The sequence below is a fragment of the Mustela putorius genome, unplaced genomic scaffold (assembly GCF_011764305.1).
Source record: "Mustela putorius furo isolate JIRA1106 unplaced genomic scaffold, ASM1176430v1.1 tig00003853_pilon_pilon_pilon, whole genome shotgun sequence".
In the NCBI taxonomy this organism is placed as follows: Eukaryota; Metazoa; Chordata; class Mammalia; order Carnivora; family Mustelidae; genus Mustela; species Mustela putorius.
This window is the reverse complement of record NW_025422005.1, coordinates 76,867,222-76,888,620: the sequence shown is the minus strand read 5'-3', so window position 1 is coordinate 76,888,620 and position 21,399 is coordinate 76,867,222.

The window sequence follows — 21,399 nt, the reverse complement described above, 5'->3', positions numbered from 1 at the left end:
ATCTATTTAACTATCATCTATTTTTCTTTCAATTGAGGAAACTATTATGTAACAAGGGGAATACAGATACAACATAATTCCTTGCCTCAAAGGCTTACAATCCTTTGAGAAGACACTCGTGCAAAGACAATTAATTACAAGATGGTATGATAATTGCCAAAAGAGAAGTCTCTACAAAGTTAGAGCATGGAAAAGAGTGCCTAAGTCTAAATACCATCCACATGCCAATGACTTCAAGTTTCACATTTCTAACTTTGACCTCTCTCTTGCTCCAGGCATATCCAAAAAAACTATTTGATATTTCCTCTTTGATGCTTCACAGGCATAAATTTAACACAGTATAAACAGAACTATTGATTTTTTAAAATCCCAAACCTGTCTCCACCCTCCCTCTCCTACCTCCCCTGACTTCCTTGTCTTAGTGAATGGCACCACCAACCATCCAAGCCAAAAACTTGGAGCAAGTTCTGGGAAAGGAGTCAAGGAATCAAGAAATTAAGAAGAAGGACTGGATCTTGGGAATATTTAGTAGATTTTTATCTCCAGGCTAATCTATCAGCAAATGCTCTTGATCTCACTTTCAGGATATCTTTCCAGACGTTCTGCGTTGCTCCTTCTCCATGGCTCCCATTCTCAGCCAGTCCTTCTCCTTCTCCCACTGGGTTGCTGACATGGCTTTTCCTGCTCCTATGCTTATGCTTCTACAGTCTACTGTCATCAGCAGCTTCATCTTGGCCCAAGATGAATTCTCAGCGCTGCTCTCCCACTACACTGGCATCTTTTTATTTCCTGGAACAAGCTAAGTTCCAGGACCCTTTCAGCTGAGGTTCCTCTGACTGAACTGCCCTTGTACAGCTCATCAATATGGCCAGGTTATTCTCATCCTACAGATCTGCCCTCAAAGCATTTTCAGGCCACCCTACCTAAAGGTGCCCTTTCTGCATCAAAATGCTCTGTATCATGTCAATCTATTAATTTCCTTCAGAGCATTCATCACAATGTGAACTTCATTATGTGTTTGCTTGCTTATTTATATTCTTCTCCCTCTCCTCTCAACTGGAGTGGAAGCTCCATGAAAACTTGGGCTTTTTTTTTTTTTTAAACACTTAATTTTTTTTTTTTTTAAGATTTTACTTTTTTTTAGGTAATCTCTACACTCAATCTGGGGCTTGAACATACAACCCTGAGATCAAGAGTCACATTCTCTACCGACTGAGCCAGTTAGGAGCCCCTGGGCTTTTAATGTCTTGTTCATAACACCTAGAACAGTGCCTGGCACATAGTAGGTGCTAAATATTTATTGAGTGAATAAAAGAGAAACTCCACAGGAGTGTTAATGAGACTTTCACAGAGAAGGTAGCTTCTGGTCAGGACATGAAGGCCAGGACATGTGTGAAGGATAGGTTGGGAACAGAGAATGCTAACATTCTTACACTATGCTAAGGAGCTTAGATTTTATCCTTGGTATGACTGACTGGAGCCACTAGTTAGCTTTGAACAGTGAACTCTTTTGTGTATTAGTTCTCTGTTGATACCACAGCAAATTGCCACAATTAAAAATGACACCTGAAAGTTAGAAGTCCAACATTGGTCTCACTGGGCTAAAAAACATGTGCCAGCAGGGATGTGTTTCTTCTTGGAGGTTCCAGGGAAGAATATGTTCTCAAGTTCATTCATGTTATTGGCCAGAATTTAGCCCTTTATGGTGACAGGATTAAGATCTCTATTTCCCTTGCTGCTGTTATGGGTGTTGGGGGGCATACTCTTAGCCCGGAGAGGCTTGGGTGCCTACTCTCAGAGCCAGTAACGGCATGTCAAATCTTTCTCTCGCTTGATATCTCTCTGACTTCCCCTTTGGCCGTATCTCTCCTCTTTCTCTTCCAAGCTTTCTCTCTCTGACTCCAGCTGAGGAAAGTTCTCTACCTTTGAGGGCTGATGTGGTAAGATTGAGCCCACATGGATACTCCAGGACAAACTGCCTATCATGAGATATAAAACCTTAATTGCTCTGCCATATCGTGTGACATTCAGAGGTTCCAGGGCTTAAGGCACTTTTCAGAGTTGGGGGGGCAGGCAAGGGGAGCACTTTACCTCCACATTTTTTCACTATCTTACTCAGCATGCTGTGTGCTGTGTGAGAATGGGGGTAAGACTAGTAATCAAGCGGCTATTCCAGCTCAATGATGATGAAGAGATTTTAGAAAATAATAATAGTAATAAAATAAGAAGAAGAAGAAGAAGAAGGAGAAGGAGGAGAAGAAGAAGAAGAAGAAGGGCTGAACCTAAGGAATATTTAACAGGTTTTCTCTCCAGGCTTTGGTAACTGATTAAATGTAGGGGTTATGGCCAGACGGACTCAGAAAAGGCTCTCCAGTAATGTCATTTGGGGGGATGGGTCAAGGGGATGGTGATAGATTTCCTGAGGCACTGAAGATACTCTTAACGTTTTTCTGACGGGTCATTTAGATTAGCAAATTACTCAAATGACTATGTTGATAATTTTCAACATAGTATCCTTTATGGGGATTGTTGGGATATTAAGAAGAAATTATTTTAAAACACAATAAACTATTTGTTTCTTTCCAAACTTTAACACTTCATGTGCTAACAGCCCTAAGTTTTTCTTTACAAAGTCTGTAAAAAAATTTTTTTCTAGATATTTGTAAATGGTGTTGTATAATGCTTTATTTCCATCCTCTACTTAAGAGGACAAATAATTGCAATAGCACAGAAATAGCCAAAGGGCACCATAGGTGATACAAGAGGAAAAGGCAGTGCTTCGGAGCCTTGATCTTTGTCCTGGTCTTCGAGGGTCATGACAGGTTTGCATTACACAATAGCTGACTTGTCAGAACATACTTAAAGCTGGTCGCTGTATTTCAAGGAAAAGCAAGACAAATCCAGGAAAGGATTGGAAGCTTGATATGGAAGTGACACTCACTTAGAAACTCATCAACCTGTGTTTGTTTTAAGAGTAGCAACATTTTACTGAACTTATACTCCTAATAAAAATATCCTTTAATCTTTATAATAAACTAGGGAAGCAGGGATTTTATTAATCCCATGTTACAGAAGAGAAAACTAAGTCTAGGGTAAGTTACATAAGTTGTTCTAAATCTCATACATGGTAAATAGTAGAGAGACTTCAAACCCCAGAGTGTCCCGTCCTAAATGCCTTGCTCTTTCATGTGGCTGCAGGACCTCCCTTTGAAACTCATAGACAAAAGGGACCTTCCAAACTAGTGTTTCCTAGGACTTCAGCTTGGCCACTCTTCCTTAAGCTACCTGATAAAAGTATTTTCTTCTACCTCTGCAGAGTTCCACAAATACATCTTTGGGGGCACTTATCCACAGTTGTAATTTGTTTGTGTAAGTAGTATATCTCCTCCCACTAAATGATAAGTTCCATAGATTAGGTACCTCGTGGGTTTGGGTCTGCCTGTGAATTCCCAGTTCTTAACTCAGGGCTTGGCACATAGGAGGTGCTCAAAAATTATTTGTTCACTAAATGTATGCAGGCATGAATGAATGAGCACCAGTCATTTAACTTTTCTGGACCACCAGTCTCTCAACTGCAAAATGAATAAATCAGGACAGATAAATCCTTTCATCCATTCAGAAACATAATTAAGGGCCTACAAAATGATCTGTAGTTCCCTTCATAAAGACAAAATACAGCTAAAAACAAAATATCTAGCAGAAGTGTTATATGTGTTTATATTTATTTATATCTATGGTCTATCTCCTTTCTACATATAACATTTCTTTTGACCTGTAATTTTTAGTTACCACTGGGCCATTAATGAAACCTTTTAATGTTGAATATATTATTAAATATGCAGGAATATTTGAATCCTAATATGTTCCACTCAAGTAGCATTATCATAGTTGATTGTTTAGACATGTGTCTTTAAAAAAAAAAAAAAAGATTTATTTATTTATTTACTTATTTATTTATCTGAGAGAGAGAGAGAAGCAAGGGGAGGGGCAAAGGGAGAGAATCTCAAGTAGACACCAGGCTGAGCATGGAGCCCCATGTGGGGCTGGATCCCACGACCCCCTGAGACCTTAACCTGAGTGGAAACTAAGAGTTGGACACTTAAATGGCGGAGCCACCCAGAAAGCCTGATATATGCTTTTTTATATTTGAGGAATTTTACAGATTTAAGAATGCAGTTGCATTAGCTTTATATCTTTTTCCTTTTCTTACTGAAGAGTCTTTTTATGTTTTCTTTATAACTGAGGCTGATAACATGAAGCATTGAATATAAGAGATACAAAGTGTTTATATTTGTTACATCTCATTTATTTCTTTCTTATTCTACAGTTCTGTAATTGGAGCTACCAAGTGTTACATTTTATTTTCTGCAGGCTACTGCTTGCTCTTTTATTTTTTTTTAAGTTTATTCTATCTTAGTGCAAATGTGTTTTGCTTCCTCAAATAGAAAAATTGTAAAGAAAAATTTTTTCTCACTCCTTATAAAGGAAGATTTGCTGTTGTTGCCTTTTCACTTATTAAAGATATTTTATACACTGAGTATTTTTAATATATTGGCAGATAATAGTATTTTAAAAAATCTTCCAATATATTTACTATATTTTATAATTTGCTTGTATTGGGATTTGTATTTATGTAACATTCCTTAATGTACATAAATTGTCTGGTTTAGATAAGAATATACATTTCAAGGTAAATTACTTTATCAATAAAATGCAGCAAGAAAAGTCTTAAACAATGACCTCTAAAAAACACCAGTGTTTTCACCTATTATTCTTTGTGTTGAAAATGCTATCATGAGGGACGCCTGGGTGGCTCAGTTGGTTAAGCAGCTGCCTTCGGCTCAGGTCATGATCCCAGCGTCCTGGGATCGAGTCCCACATCGGGCTCCTTGCTCAGCAGGGAGCCTGCTTCTCCCTCTGCCTCTGCCTGCCATTCTGTCTGCCTGTGCTCGCTCTCTCCCCTCTCTCTCTGATAAATAAATTAAAAAATCTTTAAAAATAAATAAATAAATAAAAAGAAAATGCTATCATGAAAAATTCTTCCAGAATTTCTAATGATTATTCAATAACTAAAAACTATTAAGTATTTGAGTACTTATTTTCTGTAAGATTACATACTTAGTATTGATGAAGATGGACAAATTAAGTGGCCCTTTCTGATAAGTATTTTAAACAAGTGGAAAAGAAGCAGAGCAGAACATGATTTTGAAGGATTGATCTCTGCTGCCCACTCACCATAGTTTCATGGCATCTCTTTTTTCTGTAGTAAATTACCAGTGTCAGCGGTGCTCTGAATAGCTTAGAGCACTTCCCTGAGAGCAGCCCCACCCCCCACCTGTGATAGTTACCTATAGAGTTGCTATAGGAGAAAGAGTTGCTATAGGAGAAATTTATTCTCATTTAAGAATATATGGTACCAACAAAAGAAATCTATTTGAGGAAAGGGGGAGAAGTGTTGTTGATTTTTTCTAATAATAAAAATAATACACATAGATACCTAAATAGATGGAAAGCTATACTATGTTCAAGAATTACAACACGAAATGTTATTAAGATAGCAGTTCTTCTTAGACTGATCTATAGATTCAAGGCAATATTTAACAAAAACTCAACAGGTGTTTTATTTTGTCTTACATGTGTGTTTTTGCAGAAATTGAAACTTATTCTAAAACTTATGTTGAGGGGTACTTGGGTGGCTCAGTCGGTTAAGCATCTGCCTTCGGCTCAGGTCATGATCCCAGGGTCCTGGGATGAAACTCCATATCAGGCTCCCTGCTCAATGGGGAGTCTTCTTCCCCTCTTCTTCTATCCTTTCCCATGCTCATTCTCTCTCTCTTTCTCTCTCTCAAAATAAGTAAATCAAGTCTTTAAAAAAAAATAAAATTTATGTTGAAAACGCAAAGAACCTAGAATGGCCACAAAGTTTGAAAAACAAGACACATGTTGGAGGATTTTTATACCTTATTTCAGAACATACCTTAAACCTATATTAGCCAAAACAATATGGTTTGGGGGAAAGGATAGACATATAGAACAAGGAAATAAAATAGAAAATCCAGACATAAATATAAGGGTAATTTTTTTTTTTTTTGACAAGGTGTCAAGTCAAAGGGAAAGAAATTTTTTTTTTTTTTCCAAATACTGCGGCTAGGATAATTGGAAATGGTTATAATTCTTTTTAAAATTTTAAAGACTTTATTTATTTATTTGAGAGACAGAGAGAGGGAATACAAGCAGGGGGAGTGGTAGTAAGAGAAGCAGGCTTCCTGCCTAGCAGGGAGCCCAGTGCAGGCTCAAAGACCTGAGCCAAAGGCAGCCGCTTAACAACTGGGCCAACCAGGCACCCCTGGACATTTTTATATAAACAAAACCTTTGCTCTTACCTCACTTGTACACAAAACTTAATTCAAAATGGAATGGTTTGTAATATATAATACACCTAAATGTAAGAGCTAAAACTCTGGAACGTTTTAGAAAACATGAGCAAGGGGTGAGCGCCTACGTGGCTCAGTCAGATAAGTGTCTGCCTTTGCCTCAGGTCATGATCGCAGGCTCTTAGGATTGAGCCCCATGTTGGGCTCCCTGCTCAGTGGAGAGCCTGCTTCTCCCTCTCCCTCTGTCTCCTGCTCTGCCTACTTGTGCTCTCTCTCTGTCAAATAAAGAAAGAAAATCTTAAAAAAGAAAAAAAAATGAGAAAAATCTTTGTAATCTTGAGTAAGCAAAGATTTCTTAGATATGACACAAAAAGCACAAATAATAAAAATTTTAAATTGATAGATTTAACTTTATCAAAATTAAATATGCTTGTTCTTTTAAGAATACCATTTTAAAAATTAGAAGATACTGAGAGGAAATGTTTGCAAGACATGTATTTCATAAAGGAGTTGTATCCAGAATATATTTTAAAAACTCTTACAACTCAACAGTAAAGACCAACAATCCAATAACAGACACGGGCAAAAGATTTGTTTAGTCACTTCATTCAAAAAGGTATACAGGTGACAATACACATTAGCATCACTAGTCATTAAGTAAGTGCAAATGAAAATCACAGATTTCATTACACATTGAAAGAGTGGCTAAAATCTCAGACTGACAATACTAAGTGATAGCAAGGATTTGAAGAAACTGAACCCCTTGTACACTGTTAGAGCCACTGAGGAACAATCAAGCTGTTTCTTTAAAAGTTACCACATGGGGCGCCTGGGTGGTGTAGTCAGTTAAGCATCCAACTCTTGATTTGGGCTCAGGTGGTGATTTTGTGGTAAGATCAAGCCCTGCATCAGGTTAAGCATGGAGTCTGCTAGGGATTCTCTCTCCCTCTCCTTCTGCCCCTCCTGCTTGTGCTCACGCATGTTCTCCCTCTCAAATAAATAAATAAATCTTTAAAAAGGAAAAGTTACCACATAAACCAGAAAGTGATATACAGATGACAATATGCACTAGCAGCACTAGTCATTAGGTAAGTGGAAATGAAAATCACAGATTTTATAACCACTTCTCTGTATCTAACCCAAAGCAATTAAAGCATATGTCCCCACCAAACTCTTTTCATAATAGCATTATTTGTAATAGCCACAAATTGGGGATAACCCAAATGTCCATCAGTCTGTACATGCATAACCAAACAATGATATATCCACTCAATGGATAAGTAAAAAACTCAGCAATAAAAGGAACCAACTACTTATATATCTAACAACATGGGTGAATCTCATAAACACCATGCTAAATGAAAGAAGCCATGTACTATTAAAAGACTGTATGTTGTATGATACCATCTATATGAAAATTTGGAGAAGGAAAAACTTCACCATGAAGATCAGTGGTTTCCTGGGGCTGAGAGTGAGAGTTGATACAAATGGACACAATGTAATTTCCAGAGTGAGAAAAGTGTTATAAAATTTGAATGCAGTGATGTTTGCAAAGTTATACAAATTTACTAAAACCCATTCAGTTGTATACTTAACATGGGTAAATTTTATGGTATGTAAATTATACCTCCATAAAGCTGTTAAAAACTAAAGAACAAACACAGTTAAAGGAGTATCTTTGAGAAAATATTTATAATATACAATCAATAAAGGATTAATATCTATAAAATATGAAAAATCCTTTACAACAATAACATAGAATAATGAGAATATTTAGAACCTAGATCTACATGGGAGAAATCACTCTCATACTACCATTCACATGTTACTACATTACCTTCCGGTCTTATGTTAGTGTGCATTTTGACATAGTTGAAATTAGGATTTGGGGAGCCAGATCTATTTGGGGGAGCCTGAAGATTTTTTCAAATTATTTGATGAGGGGTTCCATACAATCAAATAATTATCATACCAAAGGAGAATAGTGCTGGCTAATAATAATGGTTAAGAGTGTGCATTTAGTCAGTATGGAATGCAGTGATTAACAAACATGTATTTCTTCTCACCAGCCCCTCTCTCTTTGTGACTGTAATTAGTGCTTACCCTAAGAAGTGCTTCTCTTTCTCAGGTCTTTTTATCAATAAATATAGAGGCAAGAAGTCAAAGGATATTGAGTCCCTACTTTGTTCTGAGGAATTACATTGTTGGATGTGGCTGAGGGTTTAGCAATGACTAAGAAATGAGAGCTTTTCAAAGTCTATCTGGAAGAGAAGCCAGGCCTTATATAAATCAAGATAAGTAATTAAATTATTACAAGCTCTGAGACTAAATCTGAGCTCTGTGTTCAATGCCCAAAGTATAAGCCCACCTTTGGTCTTCTATCATTATGCATTATCATCTTCACAAAGCTCTGTGTTTTCTTGCCTCTTGTTCAGCCCTTCCCCCATTGCTCTTTAAATTCTTCCTCTCTGGCCTCTGAAACTGCTCCAATATAAAAAACCTGGCCTACATTCCTATATTCATCTACCTCAAGCTGGGTATTTACTATTGTAGTTCACTGAAGCTCAGGCCTGACTTCCTTCCCTTCTCTGTATAATCTCTCCCCAGGTGAGCTCATCCATGCCCATGACCACGATCTCTGTGTTGACAGCTCCGAGATTTCTATTTTCAGTACGGGCTACATCCTTAAGTCCCAGACCTGTATATATAATTGCCTACTTGACATTTCCACATTAATTTTAAAGTTATCTCAAATTCAACATGTCCCAAAATTTGAATTTGTGAGATAAGATTCTATCCCACCTGAGAAAAAGAAAAGAAGGAAGAAAGGTAGGAAGGAAGGAAAAAATTGGCACCATAAATTATGCAGTTGTATAAACTAGAAATTGAGGAGTCATCATTGCTCATTGTCTCCTCCCTCCCCCAAACCCCGACCGAAATCTGAATAAATAAAGGAGTAGCTAAGAGTCATGATAACAGAGATCAGTTTTACTACTGACAACGCCCAAGTTGAAGAATGTTATTTAAGTACATGGCAAAAATGAATTTCCTAACTCTGAATCCCAGCATTAGGAAGATTTACCTACCCTGTTCCAGGTAGCACCAGGCCACAGCAGATTATTCTTCTCTCCTCAGAAGAATAATCTCTTTATTAAAAAAAAAAAAATAGACCCTATGGAGACCAAGATCCCATGCTCCCTATAGACAAGCCAGTCCTAAAGAGAAGGTAGCAAGGGCTGAACCATGCACAGTCACTCTCCCAAACTCATAAGTCATGTGGGAAGAGTATGAGATGAGGAAAGAAGCCAGGAAAAAAAAAAAAAAAAGAAGCTAGGAAATTTTAAGGAAAAATCTCTCTTCATGAAAATCAGAAGAGTATGGAAGCCTCCCCCTCCTAAAACAATGCAATACCAAATCTTATTGACATTACTTTCTCTCCATTTCTATTTCCATCTCCCTGACCCAAACTAACATCATCTCTCCGCAATAGCCTTCTCACCACCTTAACTCTTGGAAACATCCATTTTCACCTATTTCCATCTGTTCTCCACACATTATCCACAGTGATATTTTCACAATGCAAACTGGATCATTATTTTTTCCCATCCATCTACTTTCTCCCTAACCTTTAGCTCTTAGCATTAAAAACCCAAATCTGGGGCACCTGGGTGGCTCAGTCAGTCAAGCATCTGCCTTTGGCTCAGGTAATGATCTTCGGGTCCTGGGACCAATCCCCATGTTGAGCTCCCTGCTCAGTGGAGAGTCTGCTTCTCTCTCTCTCTTTATCTCTCTCTCATAAATAACATCTTTTTTTAAAAAGTTAAAAACTCAAATCCTTTGCACCGCCCTGAGCACCTTGCAAAGTCTGGCCCCATCTCCTGCTTCAAGTCATTTTATAAGTATCCCTTTGCTCTTTGCTGTCCAGTTATGCTGGCCTTCTTTCTGTTTTTAAATGCATCTAAATCCCTCCTGCTTCAGGGTGTATGGTATGCCATCTTCCAGAAGGCAACTCACTTCCTTCTTCCCGCTCACCATTAAATCCTCCTCCACCTTCACAACTGGATCGATCTTCACTTCCTCGGCGGTGCTTTCCTGTCCCATCAAGTCCTTTCAAAGCATTGTGTACTTCTGTTTCATAACCCTTTCATAGTTACAGTTTTATATTTACATGTATGATTGTCTGGTCATTTCTGTCTCTTCCATAAGGCTCTGAGCTCTGTGAGGAAGGTACTATGTTTCTTTTTCCTCACTAATGTATATCCTGGGTTCCAGACCAGTATCTGGCCCATAGTGGGTTCTTGCTGAGTGTCCATAATATTGAAACACCAGAGTCAGAGGGGAGTTAGATCTAGACTGAGGGGTTGTGAGGTTTCATGGAGGAAGTGACCTTTAGGTGAGACATGGAAGATGACTAAGACCAGAAAGGTGAAGAGGAGGACAGCAAAGAATTCCAAGCAGAGAGAAGAAGTGGGATAAACCTCTGAGGAAAGCAATAGCTTGGATAGTATGTCCCGGGAAATGGAGTGGCAGAATGACTGGAGCTTGATAAAGAGTTTGGAATTTATTTCTAAGGGCAATGAGAAGATTTTGAAGTGTTTAAGGAAGTGTTTAATGAAAGATATTTTTGCTTTTTCTGGCTGCTACATAGAGACTGGATTGGGTAAGGATGGAGGAGGCTAAATGTGGAGAGATGATCTGAAGGTCTAGGTAGACTGTGGTGGTTGTAATGAACATAGTGAAATAGACTTGAGGTACCCACATTGAAGATAGTAGAAGGAATAGACCTGATGACTGATTAAATGTGATGACTGGAGGAGAGGGTGGAGTCAGGAATGACTGCCAAATTTTTAAATTTGACAGGACTTGAGTAGATAGTGGTGTACTTACTGAGATAGGGAACACTGGAAGGGTCTTTGGGAAAGAGGTAAGTTAGTTCTGAGTATTCTAATTTTGAGACATTCTTAAGACAACCAAGTGAAGATACTCACTAAATAACTGGAAATATGAGTCAGTTAGAAATAGGATGAGTTGGGGCACCTGGGTGGCTCAGTGGGTTAAAGCCTCTGCCTTCAGCTCAGGTCATGATCCCAGGGTCCTGGGATCGAGCCCCACACCGGGCTCTCTGCTCAGCAGGGAGCTTTCTTCCTCCTCTCTCTGCCTGTCTCTCTGCCTACTTGTGATCTGCCAAATAAATAAAATCTTAAAAAAAAAAAAAAGAAATAGGATGAGTTTATAAGAGAGATATGCGTGGATATAAAAATTTGGGAGTTATCATTTGGATGGTAATTGAAATCCCTAGGATATTTTTGGTAATGGATGAGATGCCTAAGGGGAGTATACAGAGTAAGAAAATCATCTCAGGCAATCTTAAGGAGTTCCAAAATATAATGGTAAAGGAGAAAGATGCCACAAAGAAGACTGACACAGACCCACAGAGAGACTGAAAAAAACACACACACGCAAAAAAGAAAAACCCACAAAAAACCCAGAGGAATGAAGTACCACAGAAGTCAAGGGAACACGGTGTTTTTAGGAGCAAGTATCCTCTTATATTGACATTCCAATTCCTACCATCTACCTCTGTTTCTAGGAAGAAATGATCTAAAACATTTTTCATTTACTGAGCCTTTTACATTCCATCTCCCTGAAATGTCCTCCCTCCTCTATCTGCTTTGGGAAAGTGAAAAGAAGTTTCAATGTATTACTGTCTCTTAGGACACCTTTCACATTTTACTATAGTCTGTTGCTTCCATGACTATCTTTCCTGTTATATCATGACCAGCACAATCCCCGGTACATGGTAGCAGTTCGACCAATGTTAGTTGATAAATGAGTGAATCAATCAATATAAATAATATTAAGAATATCTATATTTTATTGAATATTTTTTGTTTCCGGGCACCTATGCTAGTGCTTGATTTATAATTACTATTTTAAACTCTATTAAAAACTCTGTGATGGGGCATGATTATTCCCATCTTATAGATGAAAAAACTGAGGCCAAGAGAAAAGTAAGTGCTCCAAAGTTAAATAGTAAGTTGCACAGCTGCAATTCACAAATGAATCTGTCTGATTCCAAAGTCCATGCTTTTAACCACCACCTCTCCCAAGAGAAGTAAACATTCACATTTTCCAGACATCTGTGGAAGAGACATTTTTGAACTGGCAGCTTTCCCAGTTCATCTCAAATCATCGCTCATAAGCAACAGCCTGCTCTCACTCCAGGAATGCTTTATTTTGGATCTGAATGAGCCCCAGCTGAGTTGCCCACCATACCTGCAACACAATGGGTTTTTCCTTCATTCCCTCCCCAGAGCCGTGTGCCTGAGCAAACCTTGGCTTCCCCAGCCAGAGGGCTGTCTTAAGATCAATACCCTAATTTCCTTTTTTCCCCTTTCCTAACAGTTCTTATCCTGCTTTATTCACAGGATTACTTGTGAATTCTTTGCTTGAAGTGTCCAGAGTGATTTCTTACAGATCCTCTCCTAATGTTGAGCTAGTCAATATACTAGAATGAAGACTTCATGAGAGCAGGGACCTTGTTGGTCTTGTTTATAGAATTATGCCCAGTATCAGGAACAGGGTGATTCTCAGCATGGTGGGTGACATGACAGGTGACAGCTGACTCAATCAATGTGAGGCTGATGCAGCCCCAAACTTGGCTGACGATCCCAGCAGCATAGACATGCTGTGATCTGGCACTTGAGAGAGAATAAAATCATAAATTCATGGGTGCCAAGTGCCTATCAAAAGCTCAGCTAAGTGAAACCGTTTTCATGAAGGTTGCTTGAAAGCTCTGCAGGTCAATCCTTCTAGACACAAGCCAATGAAGTGAGGAGGGACAGAGCAAGTTGTCTTTGGAAGAAGGGGAAATTCTTCACAAGTTGCCATAAGTAATTCACAAAGTAATCTGTATTAAGACTGTTTCAAAGGTGGGCGCTTGGGTGGCTCAGTCCTTTGAGCATCTGCCTTCCTTCAGCTCAGGTGGTGATTCCTGGTTCCTGGTATTAAGCCCTGTGCTGGGTTCCCAGCTCCGCAGGGAGCCTACTTCTCCCTCTCTTACCTGCTTGTCCTCTTACTCTCTCTCTGACAAATAAATAAAAATAAAATCTTTTTTTTTTAAAGAATGATTTAGTTATTTACATAAGTATTCTCTGATTATTTATCTACACAAAAATACTGAGAATATACTTGTAACAATCAGTTTCTAAGAATTTCCTGTCTCAATGATTAAGGTTCCCAAAAGCTACGGGGGAATTATGAATCCAGCACCAGTCTTCTTCATTCAGTGTGGGTGTGGGGGGGGTGGATGATTAAATCACAGACTCATGGATCATCTCTTATTTTCTGTTACCATTTCAGCAATTTCTTCTGCCAACCATATTTGCAGGCAAAATATTACTAGTTGGCTAGATGTGACTTTTATACATAATTATGAATGATGATCATCCTGGAATCTACTCAGGATTCCTTATCGTGGTTGGTTGCATGGAGAATCTGTGTATTAACCTGATTTAGGGAAATATCTGGCACATGATTGCTTTCCCTATATAAAAAAAAAAGTTCATTATTACCCATAGGGATAGAGAGAGATTAACTTGATCTCTTTAGGGCTATTGTAGGCAGAATCCCCTTTTTCCATTTCATTCCTTTGGAAAATTTCATTGTCACGAGAAAGCTTCCCTGAGGAATAATTACAAGACCATTTTGTTTTCCTGTACTATTAAAAAAAAAAAATGTTGCTTTTTTGGTCCTAGTGCTTCTTTGCAACATTTTTTTCTTATTAGTCAGATTGGCTATCACTGTTCTTTTCCAAAGCCTACTGCCAAATTCATCAATTTCTATCCCCAACTCGTAGAGATTCATTTTCCCCCTTTCACTAAAAGAAATATCCCTTATGCATCTGTGCGTAGTTTTCATTTTAATTTTTTTGGCTCACAGCAGTAGAGGAAATAATATGCATATATCTTTTTATACCTTTTTTCCCCTTATTACTGTTTAGCTGTCTCTTCTTTGTGCCTCACAGAGTACTGACAGCTAGCTAGGTGACCACTGAACACTGGATTCTGGCCCTAAGTCATAGTCCCATATAAGATTTCTTGCTCTACTTGAAACAGATTTACAAGAGTAGAAGGAAACTCTTACTTCTCTATCTTCCCTCAAAGCAATGTAAAGTGATTCCTAACTCAATGTCCAATATGTATAAATACACAGTAAAGGGGCACCTGGGTGGCTCAGTGGGTTAAGCCGCTGCCTTCGGCTCGGGTCATGATCTCAGGGTCCTGGGATCGAGCCTCACATCGGGCTCTCTGCTCAGCGGGGAGCCTGCTTCCTCCTCTCTCTCTGCCTGCCTCTCTGCCTGCTTGTGATCTCTCTCTGTCAAATAAATAAATAAAATCTGTAAAAAATAAATAAATAAATAAATAAATACACTGTAAATAAAGACACACTTGCTTGTATTTGGTTATTATGCATCTGATATTTCTCTTTTAAGAAGACAAAGAACAAATTTAATGTGTCACTCTCATTTTATGCATTAGAGCCACATTATTTAATATGTAAAGATTTCATAATAATCTGTTGCCCAAAGTGAGTGAGAGAACAGGTTAGCATTCATCTTTAATGGAAGGACATTGTGAAGGTTTACTGAATTTCAAGCGAAGAAAATACCTAAAGCTCTTCCTGACAGTGTACTAGATATTGTGTACATTTCCTTTTACTCTTGGGTCTCTGGTTACAGATCCTAGCAATTCAATATTGGTCACATACTTCTCCCAGCTCACAATACTAACCCTAGAAAGAAGGAACACGATTGGGTCCTGTTTGAAATGGGGACATGAAATGAGGCCACCCTGATTAACGATGGTCAAGTGATCTGTAACTGTTATGAGTCCCATAGTGACCTATACTCGGGTAGTCCCCTGCAGTCTCATGGGGTCAGAGTAGAGCCTGGGAGAGCAAGTTGCTCATTAAGGCACAGAAGCCTGAGAACAGGGACCATATGTATTTAGACTGTTGTATCTTCAGTGCTATTAGACATCTCATACCTGAGTCAAAAGGCTGAATATATGTTGACTGGATGAACAAATGAATGAATGAAAAATGTCTTGATATGCCTGGCAAAATGGTAGAACAGCTGCCATAGAAATCTGAATGCTTAGAAGACTGAAGAAGTTTTTGAAAGATGTGTTCAGCGAAGTGAGAGAACTGTTCCTTCACGTGTACAGCTGACTTGTGCTAAAAGTCACATAATGATAAAATTACATAAAGACAAATTACATAATGATACAAGAGTGGGGTCACTACGATTCTTATTCTCTAACATCAGCGGAAACCACAGTGCTGTCCAAATGCTAAGGTCTGGGCTCTCCCACTCTCGGCAGCAGCTGTTTCAGACTTGTTCCACTATCCTCAAGCCTTCTGCCTGCCTCCTTCAGGTCACTTAGTACAGAAAGGCTTGCTGCCAATTTTACATAGAAATTGGACAACATCTAACCAAAGAAATAATCTCATCTGCCTGACACCTCATGTAGAAATGTGTCAAATGGGAGTGTTATCTCTCCCTGTCCAAGTCTAATCTTAATCTTCTGTTCCATTCCTTCAAGGAACTCACTCCTTTCTTTATCTCTGTCTTAGAAAATTTTTAGAGTTTTATTGAAGGTCTTTACTGAAACTCTTTTATGGAAGCAACAAACTATTCATATTTAAAATGTACAGTTTGGTTACCTTGACATCTGACTGCACCTCTGAAGCCATCATTACAATCAAGATAATGAATATATCCATCATCTCCAAATATATCCTTGTATCCCCCTATAAATCCCTTATCCATCTCTACTCTTGTCTCATTTTCCTCCTCCACAAAAGGCAACCACAGATCCATTTTCGGTCACTATAAAATTTGTTCACATTTTCTAGAGTTTTACATAAAGAGGATCGATCATACATTAGGTATTCTTTTGGGGGGGGCTGGCTTTATGCATTCACCCACTGATGGACTTTTACAAATAAAGCTGGTATGAACATTCTTGTACAAATCTTTTGTGGATGTATATTTCTTCTACCTTCGGTAATAACCAGGGGTGAAAGGGATGAATCATATTCACTAGATGGTATGTATGTTTCATTTCTTTTTTTCTTTTCTTCCTTTTTTTAAGATTTATTTACTTATTTGTGAGAGAGCACAAGTTGGGGGGGGGAGAAAAAGAGAGAATCCTTCTGGAGACTTCCCACTGAGTGCAGAGCCCTACAAGGGGCTTTATTTCACAACCCATGAGTTCAGGACCTGAGCCAAAACCAAGAAGACTCTAAGTGGCACTTGGTGTCACTTAACTGACTGAACCACCCAGAAACCCCATGTTTCATTTCTTAAAGATACTACCCAGCTTTTTTCCAAGACTGTTGTACCATTTTACATTTCCACAAGCAGTGTAGTAGCGTTGTAGTTTCTATACAACCTGGAAAACAGTTGGCACAATCAGTCTTGTTCATTTTAGCCTACTCACAGGTGTATAAGGATATCTCATTTGTGGTTTTGATTTACATTTCTCTAATGATTAATGAACATTTTTGCTGTGCTGATTTGGCACGAGTGTATCTTTTTTGGTTAAAAAAAAACAAACTGTTAACTCTTTTGTTATCATTTTTTTATCAGGTTGTTTATTTACTTACTGAGTTTTAAGAATTCTTTAGATACTATGAATAGAAGTCTTTTATCAATTATGTAACTCCCAAAAAATTTCTGCCCATCTGTGGGTTGTCTTCTGATTCTCTTAGCAGTCTTTTGAAGAGCAAAAACTCTTAATTTTGATGAAATTCATTTTATCATTCTTTTCTTCTATGAATAGTGCTTTTGGGTATTCCAGAAATCTTTGCCTAATTGGAGGTCACAAAGATTGTTTTTCCTAGAAGTTTTTTGGTTTAGGTTTTATATGAGGTCTATGATTTGTTTTGAGTTAATTTTTATATAGGGATCAAAGTTCAATTTTTTGCATATTGGATATTAATTTTTTTCTAGTATCATTTATTGAAAAGACTATTCTTTCTCCACTAAATTGTCTTTTCTCTTTTGCTGAAAGTTAATTGACCATGTATTTGTGGATCTATATCTGGATGCTCTATTCTTTCCATTGATCTATTTGTCTTCCATGCCAGTTGTATTATAGGCCCCTTGCCAGCCTATGAATTGGTTTTCTTTGGATCGGGTTCCCATCCATGGACCAGTCACTGCAGCCAAGTGTTAGAGGGAGCTGGCTTGCAAAGTGTGAAGGAGAGTTGCAGAGAACTATCCATGTGGGCTGAGGGCAGGGCAGTTTCCTTTAACATGTCCTATGGTTATATGTAGGCACGAGATTCTATCCTGAAAATATCCCACTCTTTCTCTGCCTCAGGTTTTACACACCCTTCATTTTGATTCTCAAAATGCAAATCTGATCATATAATTTCCTTTCAAACTTTCATCAGTGGTTTCCTAATTGTCTTTAGGGTAAAGTCCAAGTTTCTTGACCTTTGAGACTCAACTTCTGTTTTCCTTTCCAGTTTCAATTCTCCACTCTCCACTTATATGCTATATTTTAGCCATTTGAATTACTTGCCATTCCCCAACATATAACACTCTTGCTCTTCTTGGGCTTTTTTTTTTTTTAACGTGTTTCTTCTGCATAGAATATTTTCCCTCCAACTATTTTCCCCAAGCTAGCTTTGAAAATTCTCGTAGATATCGTGTTAGATATAACAGCAGTTCAGTTCAGCAAATATTTATTTATTTTTTAAAGACTGTATTTATTTATTTGAGAGACAGAGCATGAGCAGTGGGGAGAAGAGAAAAGGGAGTGGCAGAGGGAGAAGCAGACTCCCTGCCAAGCAGGGAGCTCGACATAGCACTCAATCCCAGGACCCTGAGATCACGACCCCAGCTGAAGACAAACACCCAACTGACTGAGCCACTCAGGTGCCCCTCCGCAAATATTTATTAAGCAACTACCATGAGTTAAAAACATGTTCCCTGATAATGGGAAACCAAGTATAACACATCTGGCTGTTAGTCCTGTCCTCTGCCCAGTTCCCAATTTCCAATGAGGTGGGTTAAATTTCTTAAATTGGGATGGAGAGAGGCAAGGTGAAATGGAGGAAGTAGGATTCTGCATTCCTAATATTCTCCCAAGCCAGTCTTCCTGGATTAGGCAAGTGAAATGGGTGCCAGGTAACTGAGAGATTCCTGGAATCAGCGCTGTGATTCTGGAATTCCTAGCTAGTCATAGGACCTAGAATCATTCCTAGTATATTTAAGCTAGGGAAGTCAAGTACCAGCAGATTGGTCCAAACTCTAGTTGAGAGTAGGACAGATTTTAATCATATAGCCAGACCTCTGGAACTCCAGCCCGCAAACCATGTAGTCTCACTCCAGTCATTTCATTAGTCTCACAATAATATGACCTTCTAATTAATGAAATTGAATTTTGGGGCCCTATTTTTCTGTCATGGTGGGGTTTACTGTAGGGAGAAGACAAGTGTAACAAAAGGAAAACAAAGATTGCTATGTGGGTGGGGTGAGAGGGATGGAGCAGAGCAGCAGTCCTCTCTGGGACTGGGATATTCAACTGAAACTTGAAGGGTGAGTAGGAGTTAGACCAGGTGAGAGAGTGGAAAGGTGTTCTGGGCAGCAGAGCCTTCTCTGATCCCCCAGACTAGTGTAGGCCTCCTCCTTGGTGTTTCAAGACTCTGCTGGCTGGTTAGTCCTGTCTCCTCTATTTATTGTACATATCACAATGGTACTTTTTCTTTGTTTATCTCCCTCCATCTGACTGGAAGCTCCTTGAGAGCCGGGACTGAGTATTCAGGATCAAGTAGCCTATCAGTTCCCTTTCTGTGAAGTAGGTACAAGGACTCTCTGGGCAGAGGAATTAAAAAGGTGATGCTCTGTGCGGAAGAATTAAAACAGGCAATGCAGGCCCAAAGGCGCAAGGGTGCTTCACAAGGGAAGGCACTTTTGTGGGAAGAAAAATGGCATCCCTTCCTGAGGAAAGATCAGCCCTGAGCTAAGGGCATGATTTGGTGAATGGAAAATGGGCTGGATTTTAGCCTCCATTCACTGTACAGCTGAGTGTCTCTGTGAAGCACACGAACTCCAGAGCTGTACAGAATGAGCCTGGGGATTTTTCTCTACAGTCTCTGCAGTGACTAACTAGTAAAGGGATTGACATACTAAAGAAATATTTAAAAAATAGTCCATGGAAATGGAACCTTAGACTAAGGATCCCAGCGCTGTCTTAGTAACACATGTATTCTAGATAGTCAGCTATGACTATGGACGTACCTGGTGGAAAATGGTGATGCCATGTGAGAGGCAGTCATTTCCTGTGGAAGACTCGCTATAGCCACTGAAGATAGCTTGTCATATCAGGGAAATAATGGGATATGTATGTACTCAAGAACAGTACATAAGAATGCCTTAAGGAATTTTCCAGGGGTCATAAGACTCCTGCAGTAAACAGTGGTCACAAAACCCCTGAAGGTTATTTCTGGTTTACTTTCATAGAAAAGAAAGCACTTATGTATGAACTATTCTCCAATATTCTCTATTTTTCAGGAATAAAGCTCATTTATAACCATCTGATCAAATATGAATTGAGAAGACAAAAGCTTGACATAGTTTTTGAACTTGGGCAATAAGTAATGATGTATTAGGGCAACTAAGTTAATGAAAGTCAACTTAATAAAACAGAATTGGAGGAGTTTCTAAAAATGCTCATTATTCTAAGCCATTGTTAAATGAAAGATCATGCCATTATTTTATGAACCCCTAAGGAAAAAAAAAGCCAATTACAAACAAGATTTGTAAAACATCTTGATTTCAGAGATGTTACTATATTTAAGAGAAAGCATTATAGAACTGATGAGATTTCAATCACAAAATACCTCATATTTCTCTTTTTTGAAGTTTTTTTTAAGTAATCTCTACACTCAACGTGGGGCTTGAACTCACTATCCCAAGATCAAGAGTTGTGTGTTCCACTGACTGAGCCAGCCAAACACCCCTCCATCTCTTTTTTCTTTTGTTTTAATATATTGTCATATCTTTAAGGAAAATAAGAGTTATTTTGCTGGTGAGAACAGACTAAGAGTTTAAGTTCCCTTGACAGGTACATCTTCATGGCAGGTGCAGTTTGCTATCAAAGTTTCATGACACCATCTGTTAAGATCATTTTCATATCATTCCATGCTCATTGAGCAAGTAATTTGGCGTTCCTGGCACCCTTCTCTACAGGGGAGGGAATGTGTTGATCAATCCGTCTGAGTATTCTATTACGGTTGGCAATCAAAACTTTTCCTGTAAATTAATATATTAACATGTGATTTATACAGTTGTCTCTTATATATTTCATGCTTTTGAGTTTGATCAATTCTGGCCTAATTGATTCTCAAAATGCAAAGCTAAGAGCCAAACCCTAGAAAAAAATGACTTATTGGCATTATCATTACCACATGAGGCACTAGTTGAACAATGAGCTGATAAAGAAAGCTTTGTCAACTTTAAAATGCAAACAGCACTTTGAGCATGTGAGTTTTGATCTATTTGACCACAAGACATTGGAGAGTCAAGAGTGTTCTACTTACCTTCACATCTTCCAAGGGGCCCAGTACAATGTCTGAAATATTTTAGGCACCATGTGAATGTTAAAGAAGGGAATGACTCCATATTTTCAGTGTACCATTCAGGCCTAGTAGAAAAGCATTAAATTCATCAGCTACCGGGAGACCAAAGCCATTCTATGTTAAGGGGGAAATATGACAATGAGGAATGAATCTGACAGAGTTTGTAAGAAAAAATGTGATGTCCTGGAAAAACAAAAAAAAAAATGGATAAGAAAAATAATGGTGACATTATTGTATCATATTTTTAGAACTCTATTTTTATTTCATACTAAATGTTTCCTAAATCTATTTTTTAAAGGTTATAACTACTGTTCTTTTCCTTCTTCAGTGTATTTAGAAAACATTTAGAAAATTTAAGGAGATGATAGAG